Here is an 18,869-nt window from a genome sequence, read left to right as displayed (position 1 = left end):
AGACGAGAGAATTCAATTCAGCAAGAATATGAAGCTCAGTTAACCTTCCGTGGGGAGCGTGAGCGTAATAATCTAGAAGACCTTCGTAGGAGTAACATCGACCTTTTGGAAATATCCCAACATTCCCAGGGTAATCACAATATCTCTGTAGTAGGACAACTCAAAGATTTTAAAGCAGATCTGATGCAAGAAGTGAAAGGAGTAAAAAAGGCTTCTCGCTCCCATCTATAGATCGACTGGTAGACACCTATACAAGCCACCAATATAGGAGCTTCATGGACACTTTTTCAGGCTATAATCATACATTTATGGCAAATAAGGAATAAGAAAAGACAATCTTCATCACTCAAGATGAGTTATTCCGTTACAAGATGATGCCTTTTTATCTCAAGAATGTGGGAGCTACATACCAATGGTTGGTGAACAAGCTATTTTAGAACCAGATAGAGAGATGTATGGAAATGTACATCAATGATCTGTTGGTCATGAGTGCTACCATGGACTAGAATATAAATGACCATTGAGAAGCGTTCATAGTGCTGCATTGATATAGTATGAAGCTTAATCCAAGTGTACTTTGAAGCCAACACCGGGAAATTTCTAGGTTTAATGATATCTAATAGAGGGATTGAAGCCAACCTAGAGAAGATCAAGGCCATCTTAGAAATGAAACCTCCTCAGAAGCCCAAGGAAATTGAATAACTAACTGGGTGGATAGTGGCCTTAAATAGATTCGTCTTGAAGATGGTTGATAGATGCCTTCCGTGTTTTAAAGCTTTGAAAGATACTTTTCAATGGACAAAAAAATGTCAACAATTTTTTGAACAATTGAAGCAATACTTGTGCACTCCTCTGCTCCTAGCATCTCTTTCACTTGGAGATTTTTTATATGTTTATCTCATCACCTTTGATAAAACAATCATAGCAATGTTGATAAAAGAGTTAATAAACAGTAACATCTGGTTTACGTCGGTTGACTCCTACAAGATGGTGAACTAAATTACTCCCGAATGGAGAAAATTGGTTTTGCCTTAATTGTGGCAGCAAGGAAGCTCCACCCTTATTTTCAAATTCATCCTATCATGGTATTGTTGGACCAACCACTCAAAGATATTCTAGGAAAGGTCGACATTTTCGGGAGGATGATCAAGTGGATTGTAAAATTGAGTGAATTATCGAGTTGGAGTATTTGCCGCAAAAGGCAATCAAAGCTCAGGCCCTAGCAGACCTTGTAGTAAGTGTTTTTTTTCTCGACCATTTGAAGCTTCTGAAGAAAACATTCCCACCAATAGTCTAACAAGGACACTTGGAGAAGGTCGTTCTACAACCCTCCTCCCGCCCCCAGAAAAGTCTTGGGTGTTCCACATTGATGGTTCCATGGAAAAAAGAGGGTTCGGGGGTAGAGTCTTGCTAATTGGCCTTGAGAAGGAAGAGTGGCAAGCTAGAAAAGCAGCCAAACAATAAGCATGCCATCAATAAGCCTACCAGCAGTAAGCCAAGAGGTCAATTGCAAGCTCACCATTCCAGGATGACTATCAGAACATCCGATGGCTTAATCTTCATTGGGAGCATGAAGCTGGTGGTCACCAAACATTACGTGGGCTTAACTACTTTATACCATCAAATTAGAATGAATAACATGATCTATCCTATCATAAACATGCTCGTCCCATCAAAGACATCCCCCACGTGCTCCGTAATGATAGCTAGATGGCAAGTTCAACACGTTATCGCCATCTTACACGAGACCTTTGCCTATAAATACCTCTAAGAACAATGAGGAGGGGATCAACTTTTTGAGAAGAGTAGGCCTACACACTGTCAACAACTCTCAGTCTCTACATTCTCTTTAGCTCTGTTCTTTATAACCTGTGGCTCTCTACCCCAACTAAGTGAACTGGCCTTTATAGCAATTGCCCTACTCTCATCTATACTCCTTCTTTGTTGTACATAATATCAACAATAATTATGCTTAAATCAATTAGTAGAATGTACAAATAGATTATAATTAAATAATTTGTAAAAGAGATATTTGGAATTTGAATTCACTTCATATTCATATTATTTTTCTTGTGGAACCTATTACAGATCCAAATTTTTACAATTAACAAATTATTTATATAAACTTCGATCTCGTGGTCTTTGTGTCATGTTTATTTTATTTTTCATATCCTAATTCATTATATAATTTGTATAATGTAACGTAATAGTTTTCTTAACTCTAAATGGTTAGGTGTAAAAATTGAATGCATTACATTTATATATTAATATAATTATAATGATTAAAACTCAAATTTCTTGAAATGTAGTAAGAAGAACACCCTGTTTAAGTCTGATTCTGAGAACTTCGAAGTTCATGAGATTGGGGTTGTGTCCCTATTAATCCTTTACAACAGTAGATCAAGACAGATGGGTTATTTTTTAATTCCTAGGAATTTATTGTCCCAAAATTTTAAAATAATGACCGTTATTTCTTATATCAATTAAGCGTTAAGTGATGGTGAATCACCATCAATGAACAATAGTGAATGATAATAGAATCACCTTTTAATTTATTTTTATTAAAAATTTAGAGAATATAATTTTTTAGGTTTGAATTTAAAAACGGAAATACTATTAAATTAATATTTATTATATATTTTTCAACAAAGTAAAAGAATTTAAAATTTTAAATAATGATTAGTGTAGAAGCCCAAATTTGCTGGGCCCATTGTCCAGAAAATACAAATAGCAACCCAATAAACCCGAAGCCCAACTACCCCAGCCCATTAACCTAAACTCAGCATTCAGAAACCCGAATCCCACTAACCCTAGCCACCTACCCCCCCACTTGCCCACTTGCCCACTTGCGCCGAACACCACCATGCCACTGTCGGCCATGGCCACCTGCAAGAAGCCAAGTAGAAATAAACAAATAGAAAATAAACATTTGTAATCGGTTATAAAAAACCGAAAATCTCACCATTATGGAGGGGATTTTTTATTTTTTGCTATGAAAACAAAAGATTTTCTTTCAATATTAACAGATTCAATACAAGAACCATTCGAAAATATATATACTATCAGGGGCTCTAACACCAAATCGGAGAATCAAATCTAAAACCTAAGGTGACTCTTTCTTTTTTTTTCTTTACTGTTTTGAGTTTATTTTCTACATAAAAATACTAAAAAATATTAAAACATAAAAATATATGCATTATTAAGCAAAAAAAAGAAAAAAAGAAAAAAATATTTTTTACCTTTTCCGGCCACCGGCGAGCCTCCGGTGGCCGTCCGGTGACCGGCCCCCCTGGCCGGATTCCCCTTTCCCCCTCCCTTCTCTCTCCCTTCTCTCTTCCCTCTCTCTCTTCTTTTTTTTCTTTCCCTCTCCCCAAATGATTTTTTTGGCTATTTTAGGCCTTTATATAGCCCTCCAAAACGACGTCGTTTTGGGGGCTACACTTAAGCCTCAAAACGACGTCGTTTTGACCATTGCCCGACCCATCCGACCGACCCGCTAGAGGATCCGCGTGTTTTCGTTTGAATGGGATATTTATGCGCGCAGTCCTTCCGCTTTTTCAAGGTTTTGCAATTAAGTCATTTTTCTTGTTTCCAATTTGGCCCCATAATTTCTCGCGCTTTTCGATTTAGTCCCCGCTAATGTGCTGTGTTTTAATGGAATGGAATAATTGTTGTTTCGGTCCCCCTATATTTTGTGCGCGTTCAAATAAGCCCATTTCTCTTTATTTCCTTTCACATTTGCCCCACAACTTTGTTTTTAATTCAATTTTAGTCCTTTTTCGTTTATTTTTATATCTTTATTAAATATCCTTGTTATTTTTATATTATTAGTATTATTAGTATTACTATTATTATTATTATGTATTAGTATATATTTTTATTATGTACGTGTATACATATATATATATTTTCATATTTAATATTTTTATTTCATTTTTATTCTAATATTTTATTATAATTTATATATATACATGTACATATTCTTTATTTATTTTAAGTATATATTTTTTATATTTCATATTTTCTACAGGCATATATATACTTATATATTTACATATTTTAATTCATATACTTATAAATGTATGTACATACTTACGTTATTTTATTTTATAATTACATATTTATATTTTTTTGTCTTTATGTAATATATATACATACATGCGCATGTTATTTATATATATGTAATTATGTTTTCATATTTTATAATTCTTGTACATACACATATATATATATGTATAGACATACATATTTTCATTATATATATATACCTACATAGTTTTTTTTTTGTATTTTAAATCTTTTAAAATTCATACATGCATTTTTAAAACTTTTATAATTTTATTCATTTCTTTATTATTATTATTGTTTTACTTTATGTTTATCTATTTATTTATGTGTCCATTATTTTTTTTTTTAAAAATGTTTTAGTTTTTTTTATTTTGTTTATTTACTTGTTATTGTATATAATTGATTTTTTATATATTTATTTTTGTTATCTTCGCTCGTATTATTTTTACTCGCATTATCGTAATTGATATTCCGTCACATCAATTTTTACCCGAATTCGTAAAAAAGGAAAATTTTGGAAACAAAAGCAATACTCGATACTTGGGATCTTCGAGAGAATTGGGCCCTAACGTGCTGGGTTCTAATTTTCTGTTGAATCTAAATGCTCGAGAATGCTCTTTAATAAAAAACATAAATAAAAACTCATTATCGGGATTTCAATATGTTGTGTCCTAACGCATTGGATATGACACGTGGTTTTCTCGATATGAGGATTTTTTCGAAAGTAAAGGCAATATTCCGTATTTAGAAAATTCGAGAAAATCGTGCCCTAACTTACTGAGATTCGATTTTTCTCGTTGATTTTAAGTAATCGAATATCCTTTTAAAATTAAAATAAATGAGGTTTAAATAAAAAATACAAGGAAAGCTTACTCTCAAAAAATACAAGGTGTCGTGTCTTAACTTACTGGATGTGACATCTTGTTAATTCGAGATAAGAAGGCATTTTTCATTTTGACTTATCCAAGTAATTTTTTTTAAAAAAATAACGCAATATAAAGAAGGACCTTATTTTTTAAATTCTTTTCGAGTTTTTAATTTTCGACATAAAGACATTAAATAATCAACTAAGGTACCAATTTTAGGCGTGTCGAGGGTGCTAATCCTTCCTCGTGCGTAACCGACTCCCGAACCTTTTTTTTTCTGAATTTCGTAGACCAAAATCGTTGTTTTCATAAAATTAAATCATTTATTAAAAACAACCACTTTTTGAGGTGACCCGATCACACCTCATCAAAAAAAGGATTGGTGGCGACTCCCGTTTTCATTCTTTTTTTCAAAATCCAAGTCGACCCCGTTTCCATCCAAAAAATGGTGTCAACAGCTTGGCGACTCCGCTGGGGATAGTGAATCACTTCCGGGATACATCCGTACCTATGTCTTCGTGAGATTTTCATCTCCGCATGGCCGTAGGGAAATGTATTCCCCTGAACTGAACTCGGTCCATATGAGCCTATAATGGGTGAGGATCGAGGAATCTGCTGGTTCAGGTACCCTTACTCTAGAACCAAACCACATATAGAGAGACCTAGGAGCCTACCCTACGTAGAGCCACTCCAAACCCGAATTGCTTTATTTGTTATTTATTCTGCACTAACGTGTTTTGTTTTTGTTTATAATTGCATTTTATTACATCATCCTAGGAAGGAGGTGTTGATTCATATTTGATTGCTAAATAGAACAGTTTGTCATAAGAAAACAAATTTTTTGATAAAGTGGATTATAACACGGTTGTCTAAATATGGTCCAAGTGAATACATGAAAGAAGGCTGATAGTCCGTGAAGAAATACAAGACTTTGCTTCATTGCCTGAAGACAGAAACTAACAAAGATTATTCGAGAGCTGTCATGTCTTGACTTTCTTAAAGGAGCTGAAAAGTATCATAGAAATAAGTGAGCAACGAGTCGCAGCCTGGATCAAGCAAACAAGGAGTTAATATAGACATCTCTTGGAGAATTCGTCAGACTCGACCATAAGATCCAGATATGAAGAGGAAGAAAGGTGTCTTCACTTGGAATATGAGAGAAAGACCGTGTATGTAGTCCGTTTTATGTAAAGGAATTTGTTTTCTAGAAAAGTTGTTCCAATGAAATTAAATTCAGAATCAATTTCTTCCTTTCTTTTTGCATTCATGCATTTGCATTACATTACATCAAAGAAAATAATGTGTTGATTCGAAATTCGATTCCTAAATAGAATAGTTGTCATAAGGAAACGAATTTCTTGATAAAGTGGATTATAGTGCGGTCACCTGAATATAGTCTGAGTAAACACGATGAGAGAAGGCTGATAGTTCACGGAGGAATACATAATGTAATTTCTAGAGATTCAAGCCAACGAAGGCATGACGAGAGAAAGCCGGAAGTCCACGAAGGAATACATGACTTGATTTAATTGCCAACGAAGATTATCCAAGAGCCGGCACTTTTTGATGAATATCATGGAGATAATCGAGCAAGAGATCGAGGCTCAGATTAAGCAGTAAGGAGCTAGCAAAGGCATCTTTTGGAGAATTTACAGGGTTTAACCATGAAGAAAATATCAGCGTTTACTTGGACTATGAAGGGCAATACCACATATGTAAACTATTTTCATGTAAAAAAATTTGTCTTCTAGAAAAATTATTCTAATAGAATTAAATTTAGAATCAACGCATTCTTTTTCTTTGCATTCTTTTCATGCATTGCATCACATCATATGCATTAATAACCATTTAAAAAAAACTTAATCGAATAAAATCATTTCAGTTAACCTGGAAAACCAACAAAGTTACGGCACCCGAGCTAAGGCAAAAGTTATGGACCAAAGGTTGGAGAAGCTAGAGCGACTTCAAAAAGAAATGCAAGACCAGTTGCAGGCGCAAATGAAAGAGCAAATGGAAAAGATTCAGCGTGACATGGTGCAAAAGATGGAGGAGTCCCAAAATGATCTGGTGGCTAAGATGACGCAATTATTGAAGGGAATAGATAAGGGTAAAGGTCCTGTGATTGTTAGTGAAGAAGAAAACAATGGGGAACCACTTTATCCTCCAGGTTTCACGCCTCCGCATGCGCAAGTACAGACTGAGCTGCATCCGCGGAGACCCTCTGTGTCGGTTAGGCCCCAGCAGTTCCAAGGCGATGCTTCAATCCCAATGAATTTTCAACCCGGAGCGGGCTTTAATCCCAGTGATAGCCCGAATAATATTGCTGTCCCAGATCTTGATGAGATGGTTGAAAAGGACAAGGCGAAGGAGGAATTTCCAAAACAATTTGAGGAGAAATGGAAATGGATAGAAGAGAAGTTTAGGGCAATAGAAAGCATCGAAAGCTATGGAATAGATGCAAAGGATCTGAGCTTGGTTCCGGACTTGGTGCTCCCTTACAAATTTAAGATGCCGGAATTTGAGAAATACAACGGGACTAGTTGCCTAGGATCCCATATTACTATGTTTTGTAGAAGAATGACGGGGCATATTAATAATGATCAATTATTAATACATTGTTTTCAGGAAAGTCTTACAGGAGCGGCGTCAAAGTGGTACAATCAGCTGAGCCGAGCTAAAATTGCTACTTGGAGGGATTTAGCACAGGCTTTCCTGAGACAATACAATCATGTCTCAGAAATGATGCCTGACAGGATAACTCTGCAAAATTTAGAGAAGAAATCGAACGAAAGCTTCAGACAATATGCGCAGAGGTGGCGAGAGGTGGCGGTTCAGGTGCAACCACCGCTTTTGGAAAAAGAGATGACGACGCTTTTTATTAATACTTTGAAAGCCCCGTTCATCACTCACATATTGGGAAGCGCTTCAAAAAATTTCTCGGATATAATCATGAATGGTGAAATGATTGAGCATGCCATTAAAAGTGGAAAAATAGATGGAGGAGAAAATAATAGGAGGGCACCCCCGAGGAAAAGAGAAAATGAAGTGAATAATGTGAATGCTTATGGTAGGTCAATTACCGTGAATCAACCAAAGAAAGTGGTTGCTAATCAACAGGGATCATCAAGACAAGAGTCGGGAGCTAGGCAAACTACTGAAAAGCCCCAATTCACGCCAATCCCGATGTCATACAAGGAGTTGTATCAGACTTTATTCGATGCACATGTTGTTGCTCCTCGTTACTTGAGTCCTCTACAACCCCCGTATCCAAAATGGTATGATATGAACGCGCAATGTGATTATCATGCGGGAATTTCTGGGCACTCGATAGAAAATTGTACTGCCTTCAAGAAGGTAGTAGAAGGACTTATCAATTTAGGTGTCGTCAAACTTGACGACTCACCTAACGCAAAGAATTCGTTACCTAATCACGCAGATAAGGGGGTGAATATGGTTAGCGAAGGTACGGGAGAAGAAGTCAAGACTGACATTGCTGAAGTAAAAACTCCATTGAAACGGGTCTGGAAAGAAATGGCGAAAAGAGGGTTGGTTATTTCAGATTCTGAGGAAGGGCATGAGATGGGAAATTATTGTGAATTTCACCATAAAACAGGGCATGAAATCCAAGAATGTGAAGGATTCAAGGCTTTGGTTCAAAGCATGATGGATAACAAGGAGATGAGGTTTTATGAAGATGCGAAAGAAATGAGAAGTATATGCGCGACAGAGTTGGGAACAAAGGCTCCAAAAATAAATCATCCTGTGGTCATTATCTCACGCCCTAGGGGTAATGAGGTTAGGGCTCAGGTAACACCGAAAATTGTAATCCAGAAACCATCAAATTTCTCTTATAGGGATAACAAAATGGTGCCGTGGAATTACGGGTGTAATGTGACCATTTTGGGAAAAGGAGCAGAAAGAAATCAGGAAATAGGTTCTTACACGCGCAATGGAAAAAGATATGACGCTCAAGCAGAGTCGTCCAGGGAAGAGAATTGGAAGGAAGAACAGAGGAAAGGGAAAGCAGTAGAAGTTGAGCCATTGGTAAATGAACCAATAAAAGAAGAGGAGGCAAAGGAGTTTTTGAAGTTTTTGAAACACAGTGAATACAGTGTTGTGGAGCAACTGCACAAACAGCCAGCCCGCATTTCTGTATTAGCTTTACTCCTAAACTCAGAAGTACATCGGAATGCACTTTTAAAGGTGCTAAACGAAACATATGTGGCTGACGATATTTCTGTAAACAAGCTGGATCGGTTGATCAACAATATTGGTGCTGACAATTTTATCTTCTTCAATGATGATGAAATACCATCCGGAGGAAGAGGTTCTACTAAAGCCCTGCATGTTACTGTCCGATGCAAAGGGTACACACTCCCGGGGCCTTGGTTGATAATGGATCTGCACTAAATGTATTGCCTTTGTCCACTCTTAGTCGATTACCAATAGACAGTTCGCACATGAAAGCATGCCAGAGCATAGTAAGGGCATTTGATGGAACAAAAAAAGAGGTTATGGGGAGAATTGAGGTACCATTAAGGATTGGCCCAGTCACTTATGAGGTGGATTTCTTGGTAATGGATATTAAACCCTCCTACAACTGTCTATTGGGGAGACCGTGGATACACTCAGCAGGGGCAGTACCTTCATCATTACATCAGAAGGTGAAGTTGGTATCGGAGGATCGGTTGGTAACAATAGATGCAGAGGAGGATATTATCGCAATGATGACTAGCGATGCACCTTATGTGGACATCAACGATGAGGCACTAGAATGTTCTTTTCGGTCGTTAGAATTTGTGAACGCGATGTTTATTGCGGAGGGAAATAGAATTCCAGTACCGAAAATATCCAGGACCACTGAGATGGGATTGCGATTGATGGTAGGAAGAGGAGCCTTACCCGGGAAAGGATTGGGAAAATATCTTCAGGGAAGGATTGAGGCACCAATGCCGAAGGAAAAGTTTGATAGATTTGGTTTAGGGTACAGGCCAGACATAAAGCAGAAGAAGAAAGAGGTAGAGAAGAGACAAGAGAGAAGAAGGGCGCGTTTGAATGGACATGAAGCTAAGTGTGAGCCTTTAACCTTTCCCCACATATCTACATCTTTTGTGTCGGGAGGATTTATTCATTCTGAATGTGGAGTGTCCGGTAGCGGCATGGGAGGAATGTTGGAAAATGTTTGTACCAACGCCATAGAAGCAACGGAAAGGAGGGCTTTGTTGGAGATCTGCCCTTATGAGCTTGGAAGCGAGCTAAACAATTGGACTGCTGAAGAAATCCCTGTAGTCTTTAGGGCTTATTCAGAGTAATGCTCAAAACATTCCTGTTGTTTGTTGGCCTAGAAACGATATGAAATCTTTTGTGAAATAGGCATTGGGCCTAAATATCATTATTTTAATGAAATACGTGTCTACGTTCATCTCAATCAGTCATTTTTTTCCTTTTATATTTTTCATTTGGTTGATTGTCTTACAAATAATTCTTTCATTTGTAATTCTTTTGCACAAACATATTCATAAATTTATATTCTTGGTATATTCTTTGATATGCCCTCATAGGTCTTCAGATATCAATGACATGAGTGACGCTGCCTCAAACACGGAGCCTATTTTTGAGCAAGAAGTGTGTTCAGAGGGATCCCACGACTTTGAAAATGACGAAGATTATGATGCATCTCCGGACTTGTTAAGAATGATGGAACAAGAGGATAAGCATATCCTACCTCATAGGGAATCGTTAGAAATAGTGAGCCTAGAGGATGGAAAGGAGGTGAAAATTGGAACTGAAATCACCACAAAGACAAGGCAAGACCTCATTAATTTGCTCCGAGAGTTCAAGGATGTTTTCGCGTGGTCGTACCAAGATATGCCTGGGCTAAGTACTAACATTGTGGTGCATCGTCTGCCCATAAAAGAGGATTGTAAACCCGTTCAACAGAAGCTTAGGAGAATGAGACCTGACATTGTGTTGAAAATAAGAGAAGAAGTCAAAAGACAATTCGACGCTGGTTTCTTACAAGAGGTCAAGTATTCGGATTGGGTAGCCAACATCGTCCCTGTTCCCAAAAAAGATGGAAAGGTACGAATGTATGTGGATTATAGGGATTTAAACAAGGCTAGTCCAAAGGACAACTTTCCACTACCTCACATTGATACTTTGGTAGATAACACGGCGGGCTATTCATTGTTTTCTTTCATGGACGGTTTCTCTGGATACAATCAAATAAAGATGCATCCTGGAGACATGAGAAAAACCACATTCATTACCTTATGGGGAACATTCTGTTACAAGGTAATGCCATTCGGATTGAAGAATGCGGGAGCAACGTATCAAAGAGCTATGGTGACTTTGTTTCACGACATGATACACAAGGAGATCGAAGTCTATGTTGACGATATGATCGCGAAGTCTAGAACGGAAGAAGAGCATGTTCAGGTCTTGAAAAGGTTATTTTCGAGATTAAAGAAATTTCAGCTCAAGCTTAACCCGGCCAAATGCACGTTTGGAGCCAGATCAGGGAAGTTATTAGGCTTCATAGTTAGCAAAAAGGGGATCGAGGTTGACCCAGACAAAGTAAAGGCAATACGAGATTTACCTCCCCCGCGCACTCAGAAGGAGGTTCGAGGTTTCCTAGGGAGGCTGAATTATATTGCTCGGTTCATCTCACAACTGACAGAGAAATGTGATCCAGTATTCCGGCTCTTAAAGAAACATAATCCGGGTGAATGGGATGAAGAATGTCAGAGGGCTTTCGATAAGATAAAGCAGTACTTGGCTAATACCCCAGTCTTATCACCTCCAAGTCCAGATAGGCCATTGATATTGTATCTAACAGTGTTGGAGAATTCCATGGGATGCGTATTGGGCCAACATGATGAGACAGGAAAGAAAGAAAGGGCAATATACTACCTCAGTAAGAAATTTACCGATTGCGAAATGAGGTACTCATCAATTGAGAAGTTGTGTTGCGCTCTAATCTGGGCAACCCGAAGACTGAGGCAGTATATGTTGTATCACACGACTTGGCTGATTTCAAAGTTAGATCCTTTAAAGTATATGATGGAATCGACTGCTTTGAACGGGAGAATGGCTAGATGGCAGATCTTGCTCTCAGAATTTGATATAGTATATGTCAGTCAGAAGGCCATAAAGGGAAGTGCAATAGCCGATTTCCTAGCTAGTAGAGCCTTGGAGGACTATGAATCTTTGAATTTCGATTTTCCAAACGAGGACTTGATGTATGTGGCGAATACTGAAGAAAATCCTCAAATGGATCGCGTATGGAAGTTAAATTTTGATGGAGCTTCAAATGCTACGGGTAATGGAGTTGGGGCAGTTTTGGTATCCCCAAGTGGAGATCATTATCCTGTTGCTAGCAAGTTGGACTTCGATTGTACAAATAACATGGCAGAATATGAAGCATGTATTATGGGCATTCGTTCAGCCATTGAACGGAACATCAAAGTACTGAGAGTATACGGGGATTCAGCGTTGGTGATATACCAACTCAAAGGGGAGTGGGAGACTAGGGATCCTAAGCTAATCGGTTATAGAAAACTAGTTCTTGAATTGGCTGAGGGGTTTGACGATATCACCTTCTATTACCTCCCACGGGAGGAAAACCAAATGGCTGATGCTTTAGCTACTCTAGCTTCGATGATTCAGGTGAATAGACTTGAGGCAATGAGGCCTGTTCAGATGAGTATCTCTGAGACCCCGGCTAATTGCTGCAATATTGAGGAGGAGGGAAAAGATGATTGTCCTTGGTATCAGAGTATCCTACAATATGTGAAGAATCGGGAATACCCTGATCAAGCGACAGAGAATGACAAAAGAACTCTGAGAAAGATAGCCATTGAATATGTCTTAGATGGAGAAGTGTTATATAAAAGAAGGAAGGATCAAGTACTGTTAAGGTGTGTGGATGCTGTGGAAGCCAAGAAAATTTTGGAAGAAGTCCATGAGGGTATTTGTGGGACGCACGCCAGTGGTTTCACGATGGCCAGACAGATAATGAGATTTGGGTACTATTGGCCCACCATGGAAGGAGATTGTATTAATTATGCTAGGAAGTGCCACAAATGCCAAATTTACGGAGACAAAATGCACGCGCCCCCTTCACCTCTTCACGTCATGACCTCTCCTTGGCCGTTTTCCATGTGGGGTATGGATGTTATTGGGCCAATATCACCAAAGGCTTCTAATGGTCATCGCTTCATCTTCATAGTAATTGATTACTTTACTAAGTGGGTGGAGGCTGCTTCATATGCAAATGTCACGAAAGCAGTAGTCAGCAAATTCTTGAAGAAGGAGATCATTTGTCGATATGGAATGCCTGAGAGGATCATATCCGACAATGCGATGAACTTGAATAATAGCACAATAGCTGAAGTTTGTAGCAAATTTAAAATTAAGCATCATAACTCATCGCCGTATCGTCCCAAAATGAATGGTGCAGTGGAGGCGGCCAATAAGAACATTAAAAGGATTGTGGGGAAAATGACTGAAACCTACAAAGATTGGCATGAGAAATTATCATTTGCTCTCCTTGCCTATCGAACATCTGTTAGAACTTCTACTGGGGCAACGCCTTTTTCTCTGGTTTATGGAATGGAGGCAGTATTACCCATTGAAGTTGAAATTCCTTCTCTACGGGTGTTATCTGAGCTACAGTTGGATGAAGCCGATTGGATCCAATCTCGGTACGATCAGTTGAACCTAATAGAAGAAAAGAGGCTAAGAGCTATTCACCATGGGCAAATGTACCAGAAACGAATGATGCGAGCCTATAATAAAAAGGTTCGCCCCCGAGAATTTCGTGAAGGGGACTTGGTACTAAAAAAGATTCTTCCTATGCAAAAAGATTTTAGAGGAAAATGGATGCCAAATTGGGAAGGCCCTTATGTTGTAAAGAAGGCCTTTTCTGGTGGAGCTTTGATCCTATGCGAGATGGATGGCAAAAGTTTACCAAATCCTGTAAACGCAGACTCCGTCAAGAAATACTTCACTTAAAAAAAAAAACTTTGGAGAGGCTAAGGTGAAAACCCGTAAAGGGCACTTTGAGACCAAAGAGGACTTGAGTCGAAAACCCGGAAAAGGCGACTCAAGTATTGGGCAGGATTGGAACATCAGGATTTGAGCAGATCAAATTTTGATCGGGGGATATGATGATCTTCCTTTACTTGAACCAATAAGAAAGGATATGCAACGTCTTGGAACATTGACAGAGTATTGCAGATCTCCTGAACACATGCCAAACTTAGAAGGGTATTCGGAAAGTTTGTACAGAGAAACTCAAGCTGCGATAACTGGGGCACCTAGTTCTTATGTGTATTCTTGAAAATACATTATCTTGTTTTCTTCCTTTCTTTTTGTGAAAACGCACATTCTCAATCCATTTCTTTGTTACCTTTTCTTTCGCCATCTGTGATGTTTTATTTGAGTTATGATCAGAACTAGCTTTATTCTTATCCATTGTTATGATCTTTTTGCAAACATGTTGCATAGGAATAGTGATTAACGAACTAATGAAACTTTCAGGAAAAAGTTTTGCACATTACTCTGGAAAATTTCTAAATAATATAGGGACCTGAAACATGACTATTGTTTAGAAAATACCAAGTTTAAAGGGTGAAATATCTAAGAAGGAAGAGTCTAAGTTAAAGACTATCCTTTCAGATTTTGTTGTCTAAACATTGATTGAACAAAATGACAAGCTGTCGTGTTACAAAGCTTAAATGAACAAGCAAGCAATGATCATCAGGCAATAGGAAGAGGTTACCTCGGAGAAGAGAGCCTTCACTTGCGCATAAGACTTTGGTACGACACCTTGAGAATGGTGTAGGAAACCAGAACGGTTCAGATCCTATATCCCCGAATTGTGATAAAAGAGGACAGAGGAAAAGCCATATATTTCTACCCTTAGATTACTGTGAGAGAATGATGGTACAAATTTTGGCGTCCCAGTGGATATAACTTTGAGGTTTACAATGGGGACAGTCTGGCTAAATGTTTCTTCAGAAAAATCAGTCAAGCGAGAAGGCGTTGTAGCACATCAGTCACAAAACCTTGATAAACTTCGAGTAGTGATAACCTAAGCGAGATCATTCTCGGAAAAATAAAATTCTGCATTCATGCAAACACCATTCACATATGTCTAGTTAGGAGCATTTGTTTCATTTTGATCATGTCATCCTAATCATTAGGCATAATTAGGTTTATTATACAGGTCTTATCTCCCTGAGATTACAGTGGAACAGACCAAAAAGAAGAATTTCAGATCTTATCTCCCTGAGGTTACAGTGGAGCAGATTGAAGCCAGAGATCTTATCTTTCTGAGATTACAGCGGAGTAGATTGAAGCTAGTAATCCTATCTCCCTGAGATTACAGTGGAGCGGATTAAAATAAAGGATCTTATCTCTCTGAAGTTACAGCAGAGTAGATCGCATCAGGTCTTATCACCCTAGGTTACAATGGAGTAGACCGAAGAATTTCAGATCTTATCTCCCTAAGGTTACAGTGGAGCAGATTGAAGCCAGAGATCTTATCTCTCTGAGATTACAGCGGAGTAGATTGAAGCTAGTAATCCTATCTCTCTGAAGTTACAGTAGAGCGGATTAAAATAAAGGATCTTATCTCTCTGAAGTTACAGCAGAGTAGATCGCATCAGGTCTTATCACCCTGAGGTTACAGGGAGTAGACCGAAGAATTTCAGATCTTATCTCCCTGAGGTTACAGTGGAGCAGATTGAAGCCAGAGATCTTATCTCTCTGAGATTACAGCGGAGTAGATTGAAGCTAGTAATCCTATCTCTCTGAAGTTACAGTGGAGCGGATTAAAATAAAGGATCTTATCTCTCTGAAGTTACAGTAGAGTAGATCACATCAGATTGAAGCCAGAGATCTTATCTCCCTGAGATTACAGTGGAACAGACCGAAAATTTCAGATCTTATCTCCCTGAGATTACAGCGGAGTAGATTGAAGATAGTAATCCTATCTGCCTGAGATTACAGTGGAGTGGATTAAAATAAAGGATCTTATCTCTCTGAAGTTACAGTAGAGTAGATCACAGCAGACAAAACCACAGATCTTATCTCCCTAAGCAGTTAGTGGAACAGATCACATCAAGTCTTATCTCCCTAAGTAGTAGTGGAGCAGACTAAAAACACAAATCTCATCCCCATGGAGTCGTAGCAAAGTATATTGAAGCTACAAGGCGTATCTGAACTTGAAGTAGAGTGGATCGAAGCAACAAGATGTAGCAGGCTGGAATAAGGCTACTTGAAGAAGAGAAGCACCCAAAGAAGTCAAGCCTCGGTGAGACCAAGCAAATTTGGTCTTTTTTAGTCTTTGCTCTGTTCTTGTTACACAAAAACGAGCAAAGAGGGGCAGCTGTAGAAGCCCAAATTTGCTGGGCCCATTGTCCAGAAAATACAAATAGCAACCCAATAAACCCGAAGCCCAACTACCCCAGCCCATTAACCTAAACTCAGCATTCAGAAACCCTAATCCCACTAACCCTAGCCACCTACCCCCCACTTGCCCACTTGCCCACTTGCGCCGAACACCACCATGCCACTGTCGGCCATGGCCACCTGCAAGAAGCCAAGTAGAAATAAACAAATAGAAAATAAACATTTGTAATCGGTTATAAAAAACCGAAAATCTCACCATTATGGAGGGGATTTTTTATTTTTTGCTATGAAAACAAAAGATTTTCTTTCAATATTAACAGATTCAATACAAGAACCATTCGAAAATATATATACTATCAGGGGCTCTAACACCAAATCGGAGAATCAAATCTAAAACCTAAGGTGACTCTTTCTTTTTTTTTCTTTACTGTTTTGAGTTTATTTTCTACATAAAAATACTAAAAAATATTAAAACATAAAAATATATGCATTATTAAGCAAAAAAAAAAGAAAAAAAGAAAAAAATATTTTTTACCTTTTCCGGCCACCGCGCCGGCGAGCCTCCGGTGGCCGTCCGGTGACCGGCCCCCCTGGCCGGATTCCCCTTTCCCCCTCCCTTCTCTCTCCCTTCTCTCTTCCCTCTCTCTCTTCTTTTTTTTCTTTCCCTCTCCCCAAATGATTTTTTTGGCTATTTTAGGCCTTTATATAGCCCTCCAAAACGACGTCGTTTTGGGGGCTACACTTAAGCCTCAAAACGACGTCGTTTTGACCATTGCCCGACCCATCCGACCCGACCCGCTAGAGGATCCGCGTGTTTTCGTTTGAATGGGATATTTATGCGCGCAGTCCTTCCGCTTTTTCAAGGTTTTGCAATTAAGTCATTTTTCTTGTTTCCAATTTGGCCCCATAATTTCTCGCGCTTTTCGATTTAGTCCCCGCTAATGTGCTGTGTTTTAATGGAATGGAATAATTGTTGTTTCGGTCCCCCTATGTTTTGTGCGCGTTCAAATAAGCCCATTTCTCTTTATTTCCTTTCACATTTGCCCCACAACTTTGTTTTTAATTCAATTTTAGTCCTTTTTCGTTTATTTTTATATCTTTATTAAATATCCTTGTTATTTTTATATTATTAGTATTATTAGTATTACTATTATTATTATTATGTATTAGTATATATTTTTATTATGTACGTGTATACATATATATATATATTTTCATATTTAATATTTTTATTTCATTTTTATTCTAATATTTTATTATAATTTATATATATACATGTACATATTCTTTATTTATTTTAAGTATATATTTTTTATATTTCATATTTTCTACAGGCATATATATACTTATATATTTACATATTTTAATTCATATACTTATAAATGTATGTACATACTTACGTTATTTTATTTTTATAATTACATATTTATATTTTTTTGTCTTTATGTAATATATATACATACATGCGCATGTTATTTATATATATGTAATTATGTTTTCATATTTTATAATTCTTGTACATACACATATATATATATATGTATAGACATACATATTTTCATTATATATATATACCTACATAGTTTTTTTTTGTATTTTAAATCTTTTAAAATTCATACATGCATTTTTAAAACTTTTATAATTTTATTCATTTCTTTATTATTATTATTGTTTTACTTTATGTTTATCTATTTATTTATGTGTCCATTATTATTTTTTTTAAAAAATGTTTTAGTTTTTTTTTTTGTTTATTTACTTGTTATTGTATATAATTGATTTTTTATATATTTATTTTTGTTATCTTCGCTCGTATTATTTTTACTCGCATTATCGTAATTGATATTCCGTCACATCAATTTTTACCCGAATTCGTAAAAAAGGAAAATTTTGGAAACAAAAGCAATACTCGATACTTGGGATCTTCAAGAGAATTGGGCCCTAACGTGCTGGGTTCTAATTTTCTGTTGAATCTAAATGCTCGAGAATGCTCTTTAATAAAAAACATAAATAAAAACTCATTATCGGGATTTCAATATGTTGTGTCCTAACGCATTGGATATGACACGTGGTTTTCTCGATATGAGGATTTTTTCGAAAGTAAAGGCAATATTCTGTATTTAGAAAATTCGAGAAAATCGTGCCCTAACTTACTGAGATTCGATTTTTCTCGTTGATTTTAAGTAATCGAATATCCTTTTAAAATTAAAATAAATGAGGTTTAAATAAAAAATACAAGGAAAGCTTACTCTCAAAAAATACAAGGTGTCGTGTCCTAACTTACTGGATGTGACATCTTGTTAATTCGAGATAAGAAGGCATTTTTCATTTTGACTTATCCAAGTAATTTTTTTTAAAAAAATAACGCAATATAAAGAAGGACCTTATTTTTAAATTCTTTTCGAGTTTTTAATTTTCGACATAAAGACATTAAATAATCAACTAAGGTACCAATTTTGGGCGTGTCGAGGGTGCTAATCCTTCCTCGTGCGTAACCGACTCCCGAACCTTTTTTTTTCT

The sequence above is a fragment of the Gossypium hirsutum genome, chromosome D11 (genome assembly GCF_007990345.1).
Source record: "Gossypium hirsutum isolate 1008001.06 chromosome D11, Gossypium_hirsutum_v2.1, whole genome shotgun sequence".
Lineage (NCBI taxonomy): Eukaryota > Viridiplantae > Streptophyta > Magnoliopsida > Malvales > Malvaceae > Gossypium > Gossypium hirsutum.
The sequence above is the reverse complement of the archived record's forward strand: the minus strand, read 5'-3'. Positions refer to the sequence as shown.